The following is a 22,032-nucleotide window of genomic DNA, read 5'->3' on the forward strand; positions in this document are numbered from 1 at the left end:
GGGGGATGTATAAGTCAGAGTCCTAATACAAAACAGATTGGACATTTAAAATAGAATAATCCTAGGAGGATTTTTTTTTTTTCCAGTCGAAAGCTTGGATGTAAAAGAACACAGGGCAGAGAGTCCTCAACCAGGACTTAGTAGAACCTGAGCTATTATCATCCATGGTCTAAGGGGAGAATAAAGTACCAGGGGAGAGAAAGGCACCAGGACCTGGAGGGAGCAAGGTGTAGAGTCCAAGGTTTGGAAGGAACAGTGGTCTTCCTTTGAGAGACAAAGCTAGACAGTGAGTTTACAGGAAGGATTTGGGGAAATATAACCACTGATCTTACCCTCTTGCCTCTTTTTAATCAATTCCTAAAGGCTCCCACTGGCTAAACTCTGTATAAAGTCACAGAACTTGAAAGCCCAGTTTATGTATTCCATGAACTCAGCCTTTCCAGGCATAGGGTAACGGGGAGAAAAAGGGAGGGGAGAATGTGGAGGGACAATCAGAAGATAAGTGGACTAGAAATGATGTCTCCAAGAAGGTGATGTCTCAGTATTTTGAAGGATCCATAGAAATTTGCTGGGTACATAACGAAAGTAACTCAGATTCACTTTCCAAGTTAGTTTTATGTTGCTAAAATAATAAATTCAAACATTTTTATGAGCATATTTTCACCTCTTAGATTAGGAAAAATAAAAAAGGGGTGTGCGAGCACATTTTCACCCACGGGCATCAAATTCCTTAAAATAGTTCATTATATTAATACTGTGTCACCTATTGTAATGGATTGAATTGTGTCCCCCCAAAAGATGTTGAAGTTCTTACCACTCAGTAACTGTGAATGTGACTTTATTTGAAAATACAGTCTTTGCAGATGATCGAGTTAAGATAAGATCATTACGGTGGGTCCTAATCCATTACAACTGTGTCTATGTAAAAAGAGAAAATTTGAACAGGGACAGACAAGCACACAGGGAAAATACCATCTGAAGATGAAGGCAGATACAAACATCTACAAGCTAAGAAATGCTAAAAATTACCAGAAAACTACCAGAAGTTAGGTAAGAGGCATGGAAGAGATTCTCCCTCATTACCCTCAGAAGGAATCAACTCTGCTGACACCTTGATCTTGGACTCCTGACCTCTAGAACTGTGAGCAGTAAATTTCTGTTGTTCAAGCCACAGAACAACATCTATAGTCCTTTTTCTCTTCTACAAACACATATGCCAGTGATAAGAAGTGTCCTGTTCCTGTTTACACATAACTTTATACAAATTATCAGGTTTTTAAAAATTATAAATTATGATTTTTAATAAGAATTTGCTTTGAAAAGAGGTCAGTTTACAATGAAACCAGAGAAACTTAAGCTTTAAGGTCCCCAATTACATTGGCTCCTTCTAAGTCCTCGTACCTAATTTTATATTCTTAATTTGAGTTCTTTTTCTTAAAGAGGGTACCCCAGATTATATAAGCTTTGGATTCCACAAAACCTGGATCCACTCTTTATCCCAACCTTTGTGGTTATAACCTCCAACCTCTGCTAGTTACACAGCACAGCTTAATATGATATCGTTGTATTTTGATTCACTCCAAACATGCCTTCAAATTCATTGTTCTTATCAACAACAATCATTAAAAATAAGCTCAAAGGAAGAAATAACAAACAGGAAAACAAACAACTTTGAGAGTCCTTGAGCGTGTAGTGTTCTAGGCCCAGTGGGATTCCAAAATGAGGACAAGAAGCCTTCTCTAATCTGTACCAAATGGCGATTTTTGTATTTTATTTATTTATTTACTTACTTTTTGCATGAGGACTCCTGTGTCCAGTGAATCACTTCAGAGAGAAAGCCCATTTCTAATACTCCTAGTCTCCCACCATTTTTTTCCAGGATGTGAAACCTCAATTGCTTTGGAGAGAAGATGATATAAAATTAAAATTACATTCATTAGCATATCTAAATGGAAGCATCCTGCCTTACTGTATGTATTCATTAAGAGCAAGCATCAACAGATTCCAGAATTTGCCTCATTAATTAATAGGATCATACACATCCCTGGAACTCCTGAGAAGGATGGGAGGAGCCTGAGTGTTATGACCTGAACTGGCCAGGACTCTGGGGACTTTCTGTGTCTGTAATTTATATATCCCCTCTACAATAGGGGCCTGACTCATCTGTCATTAAAATAACCATTTTCAGTCATCACAAGTATACACTTAAACTTAAATCCTATTTTAGAAAGAGAAAACAGACATCTCTTAAAAAACTCCACAGGGAATTAGGCAAGGTAGCTGGGGTATTGCTGAGATCACTTCAGGAAAAGAATACCCCGCCCCCTTTTTTTTCCTTTGCCCTAGACAGCAACATCATGGCACTTTTCCAGGCCATGTTTACCCACAGGAAGTTGTAGAGTTCATACACACTGCCCAACACTTTCTTTTGCAAATATTAAGCATGATTTCTATCTGGTGTTATAGTAGGCCATGTATTCCTTCATGCTTTCATATAGAGAGGGCTCTATTTGAGAGACACGCTGGCCTCCTCTTCACTCTCTTACTCATTCCTACCCCAGAGAAAGAGGACACATCTGATTGGTGAGTCTGAGAGAAGGAATTGGGAGTTCTTAGAGCAGTGTCTTCCTTCCTGCTCACTTTTGAATCCACTTGTCTATGGAAGGTGCCTGTTTTGTCTACACTCTGCAACGCTGTCAGTATCCCTGGGTCACGAAGGCCTGTTATCAAGCTATACGTACAAACAGGTGTACAAGTCTGTTTCAGATTGTTCCTGTAAAGCAGGCTGCCAGCAATTCCTCCTCTTCCTGTATTGGCTGGCTTATTCTCTCATCAAGAAGTGGAATTCATTTCCTTATCCCCTAATCCAAGCTGGACTTTCGACTTATTTACCCCCATAGACTGCCTGCAGTGGAAGTGATGCTTTATGAGTTTGAGGCCTAGTCTTGAAAGGCCTGGCAGCTTCCACTTCCCTTTCTTGGAATCTGGTCATGTAATATGGAAGTCCAGGCTGTTCTGCTGGAGAGAAAGAGGATGTGGAGAGAAAGCACCACATGAAGCCAGGAGCCATTTGGTGGAGAACCAGAGCACCACAGCCAATTCCCAACACCAAAGGCTTTGGAAATGTGAGAGCTCTCTTGGACCACCCAGTCCAACCCACCTGCTACCTGAACACAGCCATATAAGTGACCCCAAACTATACCACGTGGAGCAGAAGAACTGTCCAATCGACCCACAGAATCAGAAGTAATAAAATGTTGTTTAAGCACACCAAGTTTGGGGGTTTGTTACATGGCAATAGATAACTCATCTTTTTTTTGTAATTTTATATAATTTTAGGGTTGAAGACTTAGCAAGCCCATTTGGATACACATTTAAATCATGTTCTACAAATAGTTTTATCAATAATTAAGATGGCATTTTAATTTCTCTTTTCTACTCTTGTGTCTGCTTATTAATTGAGTTCAAACTCTGGAGAGGAAGAAAACAGTACTGTGTATTGACAGGTTAAGACTCCTCAGCTGGAAAGTATCTTATTTATCTACCTAAAAATACTATCTTTTCTTCAAGTCTCAGTCCAAATGTCACCTCCAAAAACTCTAACTTGATTCCAGTCCCTCTTCTCTGTATTTTCCCAGAGTGTAACTTCATCACAGCACATATTTGCACTTTGTTTTCTACATTACTCTATTCATGTTGAAATCAGAAGATATATTTTATTTGAAATTACATCATCACACTCAGAATCAGCCCAAACACAAACTTATGTTTAGTAAATGCCTAATGAATGTAATACTTGAGAAACTTTACCCAGTTTGCTTCAGTAAATCCTATGAAACGACTTTGTTCCCCCAATCTCTTTTGTTTTTTCTAAAAAGGTTTTCTTTCAATACTTCGGTCTACAGTTTTGTAATGTGGAAAGAGCACTAGCTTTCGATCAGGATGATGTTAGGTTTTAAACTTATCTCTGCTACTTTTCAATTATGTAGCTTTGGGCAACCACTTTACATTTCTGAGCTTTAATCTCTTTGTAAGATAGGAATGATTATTGATAGAACTTAAGTAATAGTTTTCTTTAACAGTTTTATTGACATAATTTATATCATACAGTTTACCCATTTAAAGTGTATAATCCCCACGATCTAACTTTGAAAGATTCCATCACCCCTCAAAAGACATCCAGTACTAATTAACAGTCACTACATGTTTCTCTATTCCCTTTAATTCTAAGCAAACATGAATCTGTTTTCCATTTCTATAGATTTGCCTATTCTAGATATTTAATATAATGGGATCATATAACATATGATTTTTCTAACAATATTCTTTCATTTAACATAATTATAAAAAGTTTATTAATGTTGTAGTATGTGCCAATATTTTATTCCTTTCAATTTTTAAATAATATCTCATCATGTGGCTATGCTACATTTTTATCATCCATTAATTAGTTTATGAACACGGGATTTTCTACTTTTTCACTATAATGCTGCTATGCTGCTATGAATATTTGTGTAACAGCTTTCGTGTGAACTTATGTTTTCATTTTTTCCAGGTATATACCTAAGAGTAGAATTGCAATGTGTGTGTTCCAGTTTCTCCACATTCTCCTCAACACTTGGAATTCTCTACTTTTTTGATTTGAGATTTCCTAGTGGTTATCTTATTGTGGTTTTGATCTTTATTTCTCTACAGAATCATGATGCTGAGCATTTTTTTCTGTGCTTATTATCATTTGTTTATCTTCCTTATAAATGTTTATTCATATCCACTGTCTATTTTTTACATTGGGCTATTTGTCTTTTTATTGTTGAGCTGCAAGATTTCTTTATATATTCTGGATACAATTATCTTATTAGTATAGATCTAAAATATTTCTTCCTATTTTGTGAGATATCTTTAAAATTTCTTGATGGTGCCTTTTGAGATACAAAATTTTTAATTTTGATGAACTCCAATGTATTCATTTTTTCTTTACCACTTATTATATTGATATGGAGTTACATCTAAGAACATTTTGTCTAACCCAAGGTCACAAAGATTTATTCATGTGTTTTTTCCTAAGAGTTTTATGGTTTTAGCTCTTATAGTTAGAACTATAATACATTTTGAGTTAATTTTTGTGTATGATATGAGAAAAGGGTACAACTTCATTCTTTCACATGTGGATATTCAACTGTTCCAGCACCATTTGTTGCAAAGATTAGTCTTTTCCCTTGAATTATCTTAGGATCCTTGTTAAAAATCAATTGACCAAAGATGCAAGGGATTATTTCATGACTCTCAATTAGGTTCCATTATCAGAATCTATTGTCAGTGAAATATAGAAACTTTATTCCTATACGGCTCCATTCTCCACTTCCATTTTTATGTGCTGTGGTTGTTACATATGCTATATCTATATATGTTCAAACATAATACATTATTACAATTATGTTTTAAAAACACTAAGGAGGATGTGGTCCCATAATGTTGGACGTGGTTCCATAGTGTAGCAGTTAGCATGTCTACTTTACACACAGAAGGTCCTGGGTTTGTGCCCCAGTCTATGGTCCATGGTCTATGGCCATGCCACCCTGAACAAGCCTGATGTCTGATCTTGGAAGCTAAGTAGGGTCAGACCTGGTTAGTACTTGGATGGGAGACCACTTAGGAAGACCAGGTGCTGCAGGCATAAATAATAATAAATATAATGATAATAAAAAGGCACTAAACACTGCAAATATATATTTGTAGAGTTTTTAAATATTTGTTATATTCACATTCTTATTTACTTTTTCTGGTTTATTTATTTCTGTGGATTTTAGTATCTGGCATTATTTTCTTACTCCAGTAAGGCTATATTCCTCCCCATCTCCTTCATACTGCTGTTATCAAATACATTACATTTCTATTTGTTACAGGCCCAACAGTACAATTATATGCATATTGTTTGATGCTACATAATTATATTTATTGCCACTGTTTTTCATGTGCATTCAAATTATTTTTGGGAACTACTTTCTTTTAGCTTGAAGAATTTTTTGTAATATTTCTTGTAAGGCAGGTCTTTTAGCAACAAATTCTCTGAGTTTTGTTTATCTTGGAATCTATTTTATTTTTATTTTTGAAAGATAGTTTTACTGAATATATTTACTTTCAGCACTTTGAATTGCTTTTTGACATTCATTGGTTCTGTTGAGAAGTCGTCTGTTAATCTTTGTATTTCATTTGTGCATGATGAGTTATTTTCTTCTACCTATTTTCAAAATGTTCTCTTTGTTTTTCTCTTTCAACATTTTAACGATGATGTGTATAGATGTGGATTTCTTTGAATTTATCCTGCTTGGAGTCTATGAATTTCTTGGATGTGCAGATTAATGTTTTTCATCAAACCTGGGAAACCTTCAGCGTTTATTTATTCAAATATTTTTTGTCGTTCCTTTCTCTTTCACTTCTACTGGTACTCCCATTAGGCTTATATTAGTGCACTTAATATCATTCTATATTTCTCTGAGGATTTACTTTTTTCTTTATTCTTTCTCTTTCTCTCTCTTTCTTTTTTTTTTTTTTTTAGATTGCATATTCTTTATTGATCTATCTTTGAGTTCTTTAATTCTCTTCTCTGCCAGATCCAATCTACTGTGGAACCCCTCTAGTATATTTTTCACTGCTTATTTTACTTTTCAACTCCACAATTTCCATTTGACTCTAAAAACCTATGACTTCATTGATAGTCTATTTTTGTGAGATATTATCAAGGTATGAGATGATACATATACATGTCTTTCTTTAATTACTGAAGTATAGTGTTTTCGTTTGTGTATTTATTTGTTTTAGTTCTTTGAACATATTTATAATGGTTACTTTGACATCTTTGCTAAATCTGAAATCTGATCCCTCTCACAGGCAGTTTCTGCTGCCTGCTTTCTCCCTCACTTACCGAATATAGGTTATACCTTTCTGTTTATTTGTATGTCTCATAATTTTGGGTTGAGAATTAGACATTTTAGACAATATATTGTAGGTACTCTGGTCATTGGTTTCCTTACCCTAGGAGTTGTGATTGTTGTTTGTTTGATCCTTTGTTTATTTGTTTAATAACTTGACTGAACTGATTCCACAAAGTCTATTTTCCCTGTGGTGTGCAGCTCCTCGGAAGATGAAACTTTGGACATGCACACAGTCACACTAACTTCCTCCTCTCCCCATTACCTACCCAGGGTGACAGTGGTTTTAGCCAGACTGTCTTTAATTATGTTTTTGCCTGATTTTCCTGTTGGCCTTCTGGCTGGTCTGTTTGTATTGGTATCACACCCAGTTGTTAGTCTTCACTAATTGTTTGGTGATTGTTCTGCTGTTTTCAACAATGTCCCAGGGCATAAGCTTTGGTTCTCTCTGATGAACTTCTGGTTGGTCTGCCATTTTGCTTGTTGCTATCATGGAGCTCCTAGACTGCTTTCATTTGCTTATCACCAATCTCCATTGTTTTCGACAGTGTCCTTGAGTTTGAACTGCCTTATGCTCTGTTTCCAATAAAGTCAGTCTCCTTACAGAGAGCTATAAGACTCTACTATAATAGCCTGCCTCTTCCTCTGAGCAGAACCTCAGTGTCATTGCTATGGAGCTGGGGCATCATAGATAATGGTGGTTTCTTTCTGAGTGAGACTCTTCTTGTATGAATGGGTCACTGGATTCAGGAGATAACACTATGAATGATTTGGGACAAAGGCAAACAGGGTCCAATATTCTTGACCTGTCATGCCTTGGACAGAGCTCCCACCCTACAAGTGGGGACTGGATGAAAACAGGAGCTCCAAAACTCTGGGCCACACTTGACTTGAGTAGAGATTCTGCCTGCGGGAGCTTGAGGAGAGGGAGATGCTTGTGTCTTGCCTCTGCAGGGGGATAACTTGACTCTAGGCTGAACACTGGGAGGAAGGAGATCCCTGTGAGTTTGCTACATTCACCAAGAGTAGAGCTTCCATCATACTCAACTGAGGTGAGAACGGGAAACGATCTGGTTGTAGTTCAAATGTCACAGATTCACTATTCTTACCAAAGTTAGTAAAGTTTCTCAAAAAAATGTTTCTTCATTTGCTGAATGCCTTTAGGATAATTTCCAGAGACTTTCAATATTTTCTCTTAAAACAATTTTCACCAGTTATGGTTGTTTCATTGAAGAGAGAGCATTATTCAGAGTTCTTCACACTACCATTCTAGTTCAGTAATGAATTTATGTTTAGTTCATTATAGTGCAATAATCTTCCAGAGTCTTCTTCAGAATAGCAATTTGCATGTTTTTAAAATCTTAATGCAAATGTAATTTGTTTATTTTTTCCCCCTATTTGTATGAGTCAGAGTCAAGGATATGAAATCTTCAAAGATCAGGAACAGAGACTGACCAATGAAATTTGAGGAATATCCAGAGATATATAGAAGAAGAGTACCATTATCCCCATAGAAATGATGATGTAATTTATATTGCTAAAGCAAAACACACACACACACACACACACACACACACACACACACACACAAACTGAATGACTTTATGGTCCAGTCTAGACCTGAAATACATTTACAATATTATTCCAACATTTAATTTGAAATGCAATTTAAGAGTTTTATGTCTCTTGTAAATGTGGAAAGAGGATAATTTGATATCATATTTTTAAGTTCTTATACCTTGATAGCTTTCTTTCATGTAAGTTGGGTCCTAAGTCTTCCTCTAGTCTCTCTAAAAGCTCATTGAATTCCTCTACCCCCTTTCCCCACCCAACACAACCCAATCTATATTGGCTTTTTTTTTTTTTTACTATATAAATATGTTCATTTTTCTCCTGCCACTAACCCTCCGCTTTTTCCAATGTCAATCACGCAAACCATTATCAGTGACTGTTCTCTCTCTCAATTGTTTTCCTGATTCTGCACAAGAGAGACTCAGGATCTAAGCTGGCAGACATAGATTTCTCCTTAATAGTGTGAGGAGAGGTTTTGAATGCTCATGCATTAATTTTTTTGTTTCCTGTTCACTAGAAAAAAAAATGTTACAATGTTGAAATCCTTCTGGAATGGTAGAAATGTCAATCATGGAATGGTGAGCTGGAACCTTAACATAAAATGTTGACAAAAAAACATTACCCTTTTTAACTCTTATTCTCTGTTCTCAGCCACCTCAGGAAAACTAAGGCATATTAGCAGACATTTTAATATTTGACTTGTAAAAATTAAACTATATAACTTGCATAAAAGCCACTTCTTTAATAGATTTTAAATTAATTGAGATTATATTTCTATTGTCTGCCTCTTATTGGGTAATAAAGTGTATACATACTAAGAATGAGAGAGTGCCACACCACTTCTGTAGGTTTCTACTGGATACTTTAGATCTTCCTGAACATGTAAAAATATGCCTAGAATGCTTGCAATGATTTTCTAGGATTTAGCAGTTGAGAAAAGAATCTTCTGAGAGTGGCTTAGGGTTATTCACTAACATATTTACTGTACAGATGTACATTAGTAGAATTCAAGTAAGAACTGATGCAGTGTTCTACATTTGCATTAATTAACACAACACTGGCAAGTGACACTGTGCATAATTTTAAAAATATTTTTTAACTCACTATTGTTTATGTCGACCTCTTGAACATATAATATGGAAATATTTTCCTTACCAAAATAGTTTTTCTTCTGCTTTATAAGCCTTCTGTTTTCTAGTTGGACATTTTTTTCCCTCTCTTTTCTAGCTCATAAAGTTAAAAATTAAATATAGAGAATGATAGATGATAGACAGATAGATAAATACACAGACAGATTCATTTTGAGATTCTAAAATACTAAGTTTACATAAAACGTTAGAGTTTAAAGATATGCACACTTGGGCTGGGGAATTTTTGTTCCCAAAATGTGTAAAGAATGGCATTTACCAAGAAAGTAAATCTAGACTCTACAGGGATATGAAAATATTCCACCATCTACATGCATGTTATGAATCATTATCACCACTATCATTAGCTAATACCACCATCATCACCACCACAGTTACCTCCAACTCCTATCTCTCACCAGGAAGACGTCACTGGTTAGAGAGAACTCAAGGAAAGTCCTCTTGTCAAAAATATAGTCCACAACTACTCAGCTAATTATCTGGTTAAACTTGATCAATGGAGGCAATCAAACATATATCTTTTAAATGTCTGAAGGATATTGCCTGACTTTGATAATTGATACATCTCTACTTCAATATAATATGATGTACCATGAAATTTCACCTTACATTTCTCCCAAACTATGTGGAGAGAATGCTATGAACATTTATGAAAGAAGTTTGGATTAAAATGGTATATTCTACTTACCAGGAAAGAGAATAAGAATTCAGGATAAGAGGCATGAAAGAAAAGGTTCTGTGAAACACTAAAAGACTGGAAAAAGAAAGAACCACAAGAACAGGAAAAAAAGTCATGACTGAGAAAACAAGGCAGGATATAGAAGAGGTATCTATGCTCCCATGTTTACTGCAGTATATTTACAATAGCCAAGACATGGAAACAACATGGATGTACTTTGAGGGCATTATGCTAAGTGAGATAAGTTAGGCAGAGAAAGACAAATATTGTATAATACCACTTACAGGTGGAATCTATAAAAAAAGGCCAAACATAAAAACAAAGAGTAGATGGTGTTTATTAGGGGCTGGGAGGCAAGGAATTTGAGAGATGTTGTTTAAGGGGACAAACATGAAACTAGTGGATAAGTAAGCCCTGGAGAGCTAACATACAGCATAGTGATTATAGTCAACAATACTATATTATAAACTTCAAAGTTTCTAGGAGACTAGATCTTAATTTTTACTCTTATGCATTTGCAAAGTGCTTCCTCTTCAATGAGACTCGTAGATAGAACTGTGAGTACAGGTTTCTGATGACTCTCAGATCACACCACTGAACTGGGTAAGAATTAGCAGAACATAGAAACTGATGTCTTCATAAAAATTCTAAGAAAAGTTCAAGATCAACAAGAATTAATTACGTGGGACTAAATGAACTAATGACATGATTATAACTTTTATGACTTTTTATTAAAAATATTAGTTTCTTTAATTCTTGTTTTCCAGATATAAAATATTTTTTCCTAAGCTACCCATGACCTATAGCAATTTGGTAAATTATATCTTTGTAAGCAAAATTAAAACGTTTATATTTTTCTCCCTTCTTGATCCTTCCACAATTTGGAAACACTTGGTAAGTATTATTATTTTTATGGCAATATATTTCTTTTATATAAGTTCACTAGGAATCTGTTCTTGTAGCAGGACAAAATTGAAAATATTGATTATATTACCAGAGCATTAACTGGAATGCCATTTTTGAGATGGACATGCATGGAATCAGATATGACTAAATAGCTTTAAGAAACTAAGATTTATTTTATGGAACCAAGAAAGACCATTAGAAAATAAGCCTGGTACCTTGCTTACAGGGTTCCTGGCAGCTTTACCAAGTGAGTAAAGAAAGTTACTTCCTGGCAAGCACAAGAACCTCAGGATATTTGGGGGACCTTGACAAGAGAGGAATTGACCCAAATTTAAAGGTATTATGGGTGAAATCTGATGGTAAATATTGGACTTGGCTTCTTAGGTTTGAGAGATTGTTAAAAGTTCTATCTGGAGATTCCATATAAAAAGTTCCAGCATAACTGATTTAAAAAAGCCCAAGCGATCAAATGTTATTCTTGCTACATTTATAAAAAGAACAGGACACATTAATTGAAACTAGATTTATTTTGCAAACAAATTAGTCTTACTTTTTCTACCTTTGGTTTAAAAAAATAAGGGTGATTTTAGAAAGAAAAATTATGTTTCAATAGAAATTGTAATATACAGTCATTTATATTAGATTCTAGTCCTATTAACTTCTTCAAGGTTTTTGTTATTTACCTGTAAACTGGACTGTATTCTAAAATCTTCTGGTTTCCTCATTTGGCTACAAATCTCCAAACTAAAGTTTTCAATTTTCTCCCACACTTTTGAGTTGGAATAAAAGTGGCCCTTTTTCCTGAAACCCTGCCAACTGAATGTGTAAGACTTGGTATAAATAACTTCAGACAAATTGTCACAACGGGTCATGTTTGGACAATCTTCTTTATGCCTGCTGTTGTTTTGGCAAAACTCAGAAAGTTTACCTGAACACCTGATGACATCATCAGAGACATTTCGAACTGCAAAAGATGCTTCAACTCTGATATCTAGAAATCTTCTTGACTGGTTGCTCCATAAGCTCAGAAACTATCTAATTGACAATCTGCTCCAATTATTAACCTTTGTTTTTCTTTTGTTTCTATAGAAACCCTTTATTAAATACCCTACTTCTTGCACATTATAGACCTAATTTTGAGACCCAACTTACATGACCCTCATACTGAAATTAGACATAACTCTTTAAGTCAACTGACTTATTCTCAGGACTGGGAGACTGGTTCAATGAGATGGAGCAATCTATCAATTTAGCTTTCGAACTGTGAAACTTCTTGGGAAAGTTTCAAAGGCCTGACTGTAGAGGAACAGAATTTGCCATCCCAAAGTATATCTTTTTGCCATAAGGATTATTCTGGGCTGTTTATTTGAAAGAAATAGCAGACAGAGGAAAATCTCTGAACCCTAGGTAGGAGGTACCCTTTTATAAGAGACATTTACATGTATAAAGGAAATCTCCATTTGTAAAGCTTTCTCCATTACTTTACCAAGAAGAAGATGATCTTATCTCTAGTTCTTGTCAATGGAGAAGGAAAGGACTTAAATCTGCATAGCAACCTTACCCTTGTTTATTGTGCTTTCCTGGTAACCTCCTATAATTGACTTTCTACCCCCAGCATCTTCTTTTGTCTTTAGCCGAAGGTATTATTTAAGGTGTTGGCCTTTACCATTTCAGAATTATTCAGCTTTCCTGAGTCTCTCCCTTGGATACAGGAGGTATACATGTTATTAAATTTAAAAATTTCTTCTGCTAATCAGTCTCGTGTCAATATGATTATTAGACCAACCAGAAGAACTTAAAAAAGTAGAGGGAAATCCACCCCGTCCCCCTCTCCCCCACCCCGACACACAATTCAAAATCAAGGCCTTGGCAGGGCTATGAGGTCACGATTGGTTTCAAGCCTCTTGCCTTGGCATGAAAATGGCCATTTTCATGTTCACATGACATTCGCCCTATGTGCATACTTGTGTCTAAATTTCTCCCTTTATGAGGACATCAGTCATACTGGAGTAGGGGCCTACCCTACTCCAGTGTGATCTCATCTTAAATAATTACATCTACAATGACCTTCTTTCCAAATAGGGTCACATTTTGAGGTGCTGGGGGTTAGGCATTCAATATAATGGATTTAGGAGGAGACACAATTCAACCTATAGCAATGTTGATGAGAGAAACTGTGGTAGTCACTTGTAATGATTACCAAATAATTCTGGGTCTTCTCTTCCTGGATACATGTCAGGATTGCATGTCTAATCTCTCATTTAAGTGGATGGGACTACATAACTACTTTTAGCCCATTAGTTTTAAGCAAAAGTGATTTGTGTCACTCCTGGAATGAGCATATAATTGCCAGTGTAAAATACTCAAAAGTTCTCTTTTCCTTTGGGTAAAGCAACCAACAATATTTCAGACAATGTCTACTTGGCTGCCTGGGTTCCTAAGTAACTGTTTAGAGCAGAGGCTATCTGTCTGTATATGATTGATATGTAGCACGAGTGGAAAATAAATGTTGATAGTTTTAAACAACTGAGATTTCTCAGTAATTTGCTGTTACAGCATAACTTGGCCTTTCCCGACTTATGCAAACTTTACATTCTATCGTGACTTGTACAGATAGGTGCCAAGTAGGTGCTTAATTAAATCATCAAACTATTTTTGAGTGCCACTGTCTATGGGACAGAAGCTGTTAAGCACAGACAATAAATACAAAGATAAAAAATATTGACTCCTCTGCCCTTACAGAATAATAACAGAGAAAGAGAGACAGAAAGAGAGAGAGAGAGAGAGAACAGAGATAGAGAGACAGAATGAAATAAGAGGTAAATGGAGTCATGGAATTCAATGTTGTTGATACTTTAATAAAGAAAAGCACAGCAGAATGACATATGGAAATGCCACATATTGTGGGGGAGCAAAAAGAGGTGCGCCATCACTTAACATTTCTAATGACATTGAATGATGGTTTAGCTAGAAAGGAGAAGCAATAGCATGAACACATGTACTGAGCCACAACAGTGTCAGGGGAAACAGCAAGTACCAGAGTATAGCTGGAAGCTAGAGCATAAAGAAGAGAGAGGAGAGAGATGAGGCTACGGCCGGAGCATGAACGGCCATGTTTGTGCTTAGATTTTATCCTAAAGAAATGAGAAATCTCTTAAAAGTGCTAAAATGAAGAAGAATATAACAATTTTTAGTTTGGGTAGACAGCACTGGTTGTGTGGCAGTTGCTCTTGTGCCATGCACCAAGTCCCCTCAGCCCCCCTGATTTTATTGAAACCAGGATAACCAGTTCTGCCTTTCTGTCAGCTTAACACCTCCAGTGGACACAACTTCTTCCAAAGCATGGAGGCATGGGTAGGAAGTACACTAAAGTTAATACCTCTAGGTTAATCCTCAACCTATAGGAGACAGAAATGGGAAGAGAAATGTCTCAACCTCTTACCTTTTGGAGGGGTGGTTCTGAGGTGCATATTCTAAATGGTTCCTCAGAGGGTCCCCTAGTAGGATTGAGTCCTGGTACCCACAGTGATAACCAACCTAGTAATGCTCCCTGATTGATGTTCCCTTCTTGCCTCTCTTATTCTCCTCACATGATCATTGTAGATTTTTGGGGTCCCCTCAGAATAAATACTTGTGACCATTTTTGTACCTCAGGCTCTGGTCTCTGAGAAATCTGAATTAAGATAAATAGCAAGGCTATGTCTCTGAGAAATCTGAATTAAGATAAATAGCAAGGCTATGTATTTTTTAAAGAAGATAAAACCACAACTCTCCTACAAATATAAGATAAATACATGACAAAGATTTTATTTAACTTATTCATTAATGAGGAAATCAGTAAGATGTTACAATTGGTTCAAAGGAGAATTCTAAGTAGTACCTAAAAATAGCTCAATATGAATTACTGAAATAAATTTACACATGCAAAAATGTTTTAGTTTTGTTTTGTTTTTGAGCAAGGAAAGGTCAATTGTCCCTTCACCAACAAAATGATTTGCAGGTGTATAAACCGTACTATTTGCACTACTATCATTTATCTACAATTAAAGAGTGGTAAATAGGCCAAAGACAAAACAATGAAAGGCAGAAATAACCTGGGAGGGTATCAGACAGGACACTCAGCAATTTTTTTGTTTGTTAAAAGCCTTTCACAACTGTTTCTTACAGATGTAAGTAGGGAAGATCAGCAGAGAAACCTCCTTAAGAGCTAGTTCAACATCCACATGACTATTAACAAGAATGAGCACCTATGCTAATGGGGAGTGGATGAGCTAAAGTTACTTTTGGAAGACAGAAAGGAAAGTCAACTGATTGGATGTGGGGAATATAAGATGGAAGATTGGAAAAGAAACCACATATATGAAAGGCAATTGAATACTCTCGTTTATTGAACGGAATTGAATAAATGGAAAATGATGGAGTAGAAAAATGTTGAAAACATTGGTGGGGAGAGGGGTGGCTGTCACTAACCAAATTTGGTGTTACCAACATCTTACTGCTTTCATCAAGGTGAAGCAGTTAGGAAGTGGGAGGCAGTATAGGTTAGTAGTTAAGATCATGAGTTTTGGAGTCAATCAAACAGGGGTTGAATCATGATTTACCACTTCCTGCTATGTGTTTTTGAGAAGTTGTCTATCCATTCTGAGATGCAGTAGCATTTTTTTTTTTCGAAGTTGTAAGGACTAACTGAACTATTGTTTGCAAAGATCTTTTCATGGTGCTAAGCAGGTAACACATAGTTATTTCTTCATACATAGTAGCTACTATTATTTAATCAAAATTAGATGAGTATTTTTGGCTCTGCCTTTAAGCACTAAAAGTCTAGAATTGTGTTGTTCCAGGCTTAACAATATTAAGCTCTCTGTGTGGATTCCCTATGTATTAAACAGGGACACAATTATAATTTGCACTTGCCTTTGTCTTTGAAAATGGTTTACTTTTCATTAGCTAAATGCAATTTATATGAAGCTAGTATTTACCTGAAAATAGGGACAGGACCAAGATGCCTAGTTTACTGTGAATCATTCACTGCTACCAGCTCACAAAGAGAAGCTACTTACATTTTAAAATTTAAGCTGAAGCTTTAGTGGCAAACTGATTTATTTAGCCATTCCTGACAATATTTCCACTTCCTCATATATCATGGTAGTTTATAGTTTTGTGCTGGAAGAAGATGAGACTTGGTGAAAAGATCGAGGTGTTACACAAGGAAAGAATTTCTTGGTACCTATACACACCTTAGTCAAAAATGAATGCCTTTCAGGCTTAGAGTTTCATGTTGTTGTCTTATATGTGTCTCTGTGTTCACAAGAATAACAAAATCTCCAAGCTATTGTACCTCTGTCTCTTTTTTTTAAGAATTGCAAAGTTTCATACTTTTGAAAACATATTCCTGGTATTGGCGGTTTGGTCGATGACGGTAATAGTGAAGCTGACGATGACAGTGGTGTTAATTATGGCAGTGGACTACTATACCTTATGTTTATAACTTTCCTTCACTCATTTCTAGGTGTTATTCTCCTTTTTCTCAGGAGATGTGTGCCTAGCCTTTGCAATGTTTCACGAAGTCCTGGCTATCTTAATGTGGGATGGTAACAGAAAGATGGATCTGAGGGCAAGGGAAAAAAAAAAAAACTGGGATAGAAATTCTCCCCAGACTAGAAAAGGTTAGAGATTGACAGATCTCAAGAGAAGGTGTGACTGCTCATTATTCTGAGTGGAAACTCTGACCTCCAAGTATGTGGTGATAGGGTAGGAGAAGAGACTCCAGGAGTGGGAGCTTCCGCCCCATCAGAGCATCTTATTGCCTGAGTATGACTCAGAAACAGCAGAGGCACTGGATGGACTGAAAGGTTATTGGAGGAGCCAAGATAATGCGTAGCTATGATAGAAGGACTTGCCCACTGTTTTATTGCTGGAAAGATAGTATGGCCTTTGGGTACAACTTTGGATATGTGTGTGTGTATAGGGTGGAACCCTGATAACTAAAATAGAATTTTGAGCTTATTTAAATAAAAAAGAGAAGTGTAATATTTTTTGGAGTTTTGAGGTTTGAACTGAATCAAGTGACTATATAATAATGCTGATGACAAAAAAAAAAGAGATATGATTGGTTTCAGGGGTTATTTATCTCAGGAAAACTTCACATTCTTATAACAAGCCTGAGATAGCGACTACATATAAATATAGGAAACTGGAAAAATTAAGTAAGTTGTGCAAGGTAGAGAAGCAAAGGAGTTATGCAGCCAAGACGAAATCATGGAGCTGTTTGACCCCAAAGCTCCTCTTTTAATGACTATAGCAGAAACTTTCACATCTGACCTCAAAACTAGCTTTACAGGGCAGACAAATCAAACAGTTGGCATAGCAATGGAATTTGAAAGCTTAGAAAAGATGCCCCTGAAGAAGAGTTATTTCCCTCTAAGGCCATTTCTGGAGAAAAAAGTACGTTCTCCTAATTAGCCACATTCAAATAGAGATAAACACCCAAACAGGGGTAAGGATTAAGTGTTTATATCAAAACAGCTGTGGACTATAATAAGTCTATGGAAGACTGGGGTGGAATGAAGAATCTGAAGGTGATCAGGGCCATCTCTACAATGATAATGGAGACCAAGAATTATGTGCCTACTTCATAGTTTTCAAAAAGCTATCTCTGCCCTGTAACCACATTGAAATTTCCTGGTGCCTCAGGCAGCCTGACAGTCTGCCAAACTAAAGCTTGGAAAAGGTGACAATATCTTGCCAGAACATGACAGCTGGAAAAGATCTTAAGATCATCTTGTCCAGTGGTTTGCCAAGTTGTTCTGGATGAGGAAGCTTTTCTAGCTAACCAAACCCTATCCGCAAGACAGGGGTGCAAAAGAGACAAAAACATCTCTTTTGGTTGAAGCCAGGTTGGGAGGTTAGTATCCTACTCATTCTTTTTCTTCCTTTTTCCTTCTTCTTCCAAACTGAGAGCCTGTTCAATTACAAAATCTGCATGGTGCTAGAAAAAATGAGTTTTAAATAACCACTGAGTCTTAACACCACATTTTCAAGGGAGCAAACCTAAAGCTAAAAAGACAAAGTAGATGCCTAGAGGCCTTGACCCCACTTCTCTTGATCTCCAAGTCAATATTTTTATTTGCCTTCATACTAGGTAGATTTTTTACACACTTATCTATCTCATATATCTCATTAGACTCACAGAAACAAGTCAGTTGATGTTACTGGTACTATGGCAATAACTGTATTTCATCCAGTGCCTCTTATGTGCCAGGATACAAGGGGCAATTCATCTACGTTATAATAACCTCACAACCCAATAAAGAAGTAAGTTTTATCCCCATTTTATTGGTGGGGAATCTGGAGTTCAGAGAAATTGACTAGCTGAAGATTACAAAGAAGTCAATTCAGGAGCTAGAATTTGAATGCAGTCTGTCTGACTTCAAAAATTGTCATTCTTCCCACTGTATTCCACTTGGATTCTTATGGAGTGTTTCCTTTTATGTTCTTAGTTTCCCTTCTAAAAGTCTATCTGAATAAAGGGTCCTTATAACTCCAAAATTCAATTCATGTTAAAAAAATACACACACGTATAGATACACATATTCACACATGGTGATCTTACAGGTTTGTATAAAAAAAAGAAAATCAGTCTAACAGTTTCAGTTCCCTTAGTTGAATTCATTGGACATGGGTATCAAAATAGTTCTAGAGCCCCATGAAAATATAGCTTGTGTACTTCGATAGACAATGCCCCCAATCCTAGCGGAAGGCAAAGGATAAGTGAGAGGTAAAGGGAGGGAATACACCGCCCTTGAAAACATTGCAGTTCTGAGCTCGGAGCATACTCCACAGTGGTGCCAGGCAAGATGAGAAACTGACCCTATATGTTCAGTGGGAAAATCAAAAAGTAGGCCAAGTGCACATTAGTTAATATTAAAGTGAGAGTCTCTGGAATTGTTTCTGCAAATCCCTCACTCGCTGGTCTAATTAGGGAAAATGGAAGATCCCAATGTATCAGTAATTTCACACCAGTGGAAGCGTTGGAGTTACATAAATGTTTACCTCAATAATCCAGGCACAGGGTTATGCCTGCCTCTGAAGAGTTTGTGAAGGAGGTGGGGACATGAGCGATTGCCCAGGGTTAGTGAAGTTGCTCCCAGAATAAGAAAATAAAAGCTAGCCACTGATCATTGGTCACTCTCAGCACTGTGTAAAATAATATGACTCCCATCAATTCCCTTTTCTGGTGGCTACCTAGCAGTGCTTCTCCCCTACGTAGAACCCGCCCTTCTATTGGGTAAGGCCATGGGTGTAGATCACTTGAACATCTATCATTTCTGGCCTGGCAGCTCTAAGATGGAGGAAATGAATTGTCACCTCTGCCTCTTTTTCCTCTTGTTTATGTTTAATTGTCTTAAAATACCACTGGAAACGCACGCGATAAATGACGACAGAAAACAGCACCACTCATCGGCTTTGTGCAATAATAATGCATATTTGCATAGCTCTGTACTGTTTACACAATTCTTTTATCAGCATCCGATTAATTACATTCTCATATGAATACTGCTGGGAACCAGGCAGGGTTTTTGAGCTGGAGTTATAGAAACTAACTCTCAGACAGGTTTGACAACTTTCCCAAGATCACACAGCTGATGAGCTGGGAAGCCAGAGTTGGAACCTCTTTGACTGCTAATTCTGCTGTATTTCCCTCGTCACTCTGCTCAACTTCCTTTGTCACCCCAAAATTAGCCTGTCTGCCTTCCTGTTAATTGTGTCTCTCCTCATGAAGATCTATCTTCCAGAAAATGATAATGTAGTAGATTCTTTTTTCAATCCTCACTGAATGATTTTCTAATAATTTTTAAATACTCATTAGTAAAACGTTTCTACAAGGTTATTAAGTTCTTCACAGGCATGTTAGAGGGCCACTTTACTAGCAGCCAAAAAATGCATTAATACATTCTTGTGTGTGAAGTAGGTTAAAAATAATATATACACCCGAGATAATGGAAACATGTTGACATTATTAAGGTTATAACACATTTGGAGTTACCTTAATTGTAATATTGAGCAAATTAAAGATTATCAAGTACAGTGTCCCTGAACATTCTGGAGCAGCATCTTTCCCCATTTGACTAATTGCTGTGACACTTGAGATCTCAGTGTGATGTTTTCCTGCACACAAGTGCACAAGTGGAGGCCACCGCACCTCTTTAAATAAACAGGCAGATGTGCTTAAAAATAAATTAATTTATTGAGAGAAGTCAGAGTTGCAGCCTTGATCCTTTGGCTCTGCCACAAGCGTCCTCTTCCAGCTGAGCGAAAGGGAGATAGCTGCAATTTTTGCTCCACTGAGTGTATGTGAAAAAAAAAGGTGGCTGTTCTTACTGCTTTACCTATAAGTGAGCCCAGGAAAGTGTGATGTCTGCCCTGCCTCCTCCCCCTTCCACTCCCACCCAAACAACTATGATTTAGTGCAGGGGTCAGCAAATATTTCCTCCCAGATAGTAAATATTTCAGGCTTTGTTGGATGGATGGTCTCCATCCCAATTATTAAGTCTGCTGAAGAAGTGAGAAAGCCAAAGATAATATAGGTAAACAAATATGTCTGGCTGTGTTCCAATTAAACTTTATTTTCAAAAGCAGTAGTTGCTGGATTTGGCCAATGGGGGCGCTGTTGATTGCCTACCTGTGAGGCGGTGGATGGAGCACCCGCCTGGAGGTTAAGGGAGAGAGGCTCAAGCTATATTTGATCAATCATGCTGAGTCACCTCAGACAACTCCTTTGTGGTCCTAAGCCTCTACCTGCCCTCTAAGGTCATTTCTAGCTGACAAACTGAGACGGAAACTTATTTTTGAAGAGTAGTTAGGACCCAGAGATGGTCTAAATCAGAGATGACAGATCAATTGACTGCAGGTCCTATTTTAGTTTGAGTTCCCTTTAAACAATAATAATTTGGGTGCAAGTAACTTATTTTGGAGGTGATCTCAAGGACGTGAAAGAGTGGGGAAGTGAGTCAGGAAAGAGCACATAGCTAATAAAGTGTGTTCATGAGTGGGTTACCACGATGGGCAACTGGCGCTCAATCCTGCTGGGAGCTCTCTAAGATACTACCTGAAAACACCTCAAAATTGTCTCACTGAGGTAGCGAGGAAGCTGAGATCTTTATCCAACAACTTCCATCCCTCATTGGTTGATGGCTGGTTATTGGGCAGGGGAGTAACTCTTTGGTACCTCTGTCCTGGTTCACAGATGTGCCAAGTGCACTGCACTGAGAAAAGAACAGCCTCAGGCAGAGAGATATAGGAAGCTATCTGAACTGTCAGAGGGCAGCCTCTGAGTCAGGCCAAGAGATTAAGGGCAGGGCTTTGGCAGCATCTGCTACATATAGGTCCTGCACAGGAAACATGAGTGGGTGAAAAAGACCTGTCAGGGAGACCACAGAGAGTGGCGGGGTTTGTGCCAAACTGGATAGCACTTGTCCAGTCTAAACACAGATTGTATTCTTCAGAGTGCTCCAGGAAAATAGACCCAATATATATACATTCTCCCTCTATATATACATTCTTGTCTATGGCCATACTACCCTGAACAAGCCCTATCCCATCTGATCTCGGAAACTAAGCAGGGTCGGGCCTGGTTAGTACTTGGATGAGAGATCACCTAGAAAGACCAGGTGCTGTAGAAGTTAAAAGTAGAAAAGAAAGGGATTGCAAGCTGACAAGGTCCTTGCAATCTGTGAGGTCAACCAAGGGTTGCCCCGCCAAAAAAAAAAAAAAAAAAAATAAAATTAAAAAAATTCAA

At 37.1% G+C, this 22,032-nt stretch overlaps 1 pseudogene; it reads left to right on the plus strand.

Annotated features, from left to right (window-relative positions):
• The first annotated feature begins 21,797 nt into the window (after window positions 1-21,797).
• LOC112476065 lies at window positions 21,798-21,916 on the plus strand (annotated as a pseudogene).
• The last annotated feature ends 116 nt before the right edge of the window (window positions 21,917-22,032 follow it).

Source organism: Pteropus alecto, unplaced genomic scaffold, assembly GCF_000325575.1.
Source record: "Pteropus alecto unplaced genomic scaffold, ASM32557v1 scaffold92, whole genome shotgun sequence".
In the NCBI taxonomy this organism is placed as follows: domain Eukaryota; kingdom Metazoa; phylum Chordata; class Mammalia; order Chiroptera; family Pteropodidae; genus Pteropus; species Pteropus alecto.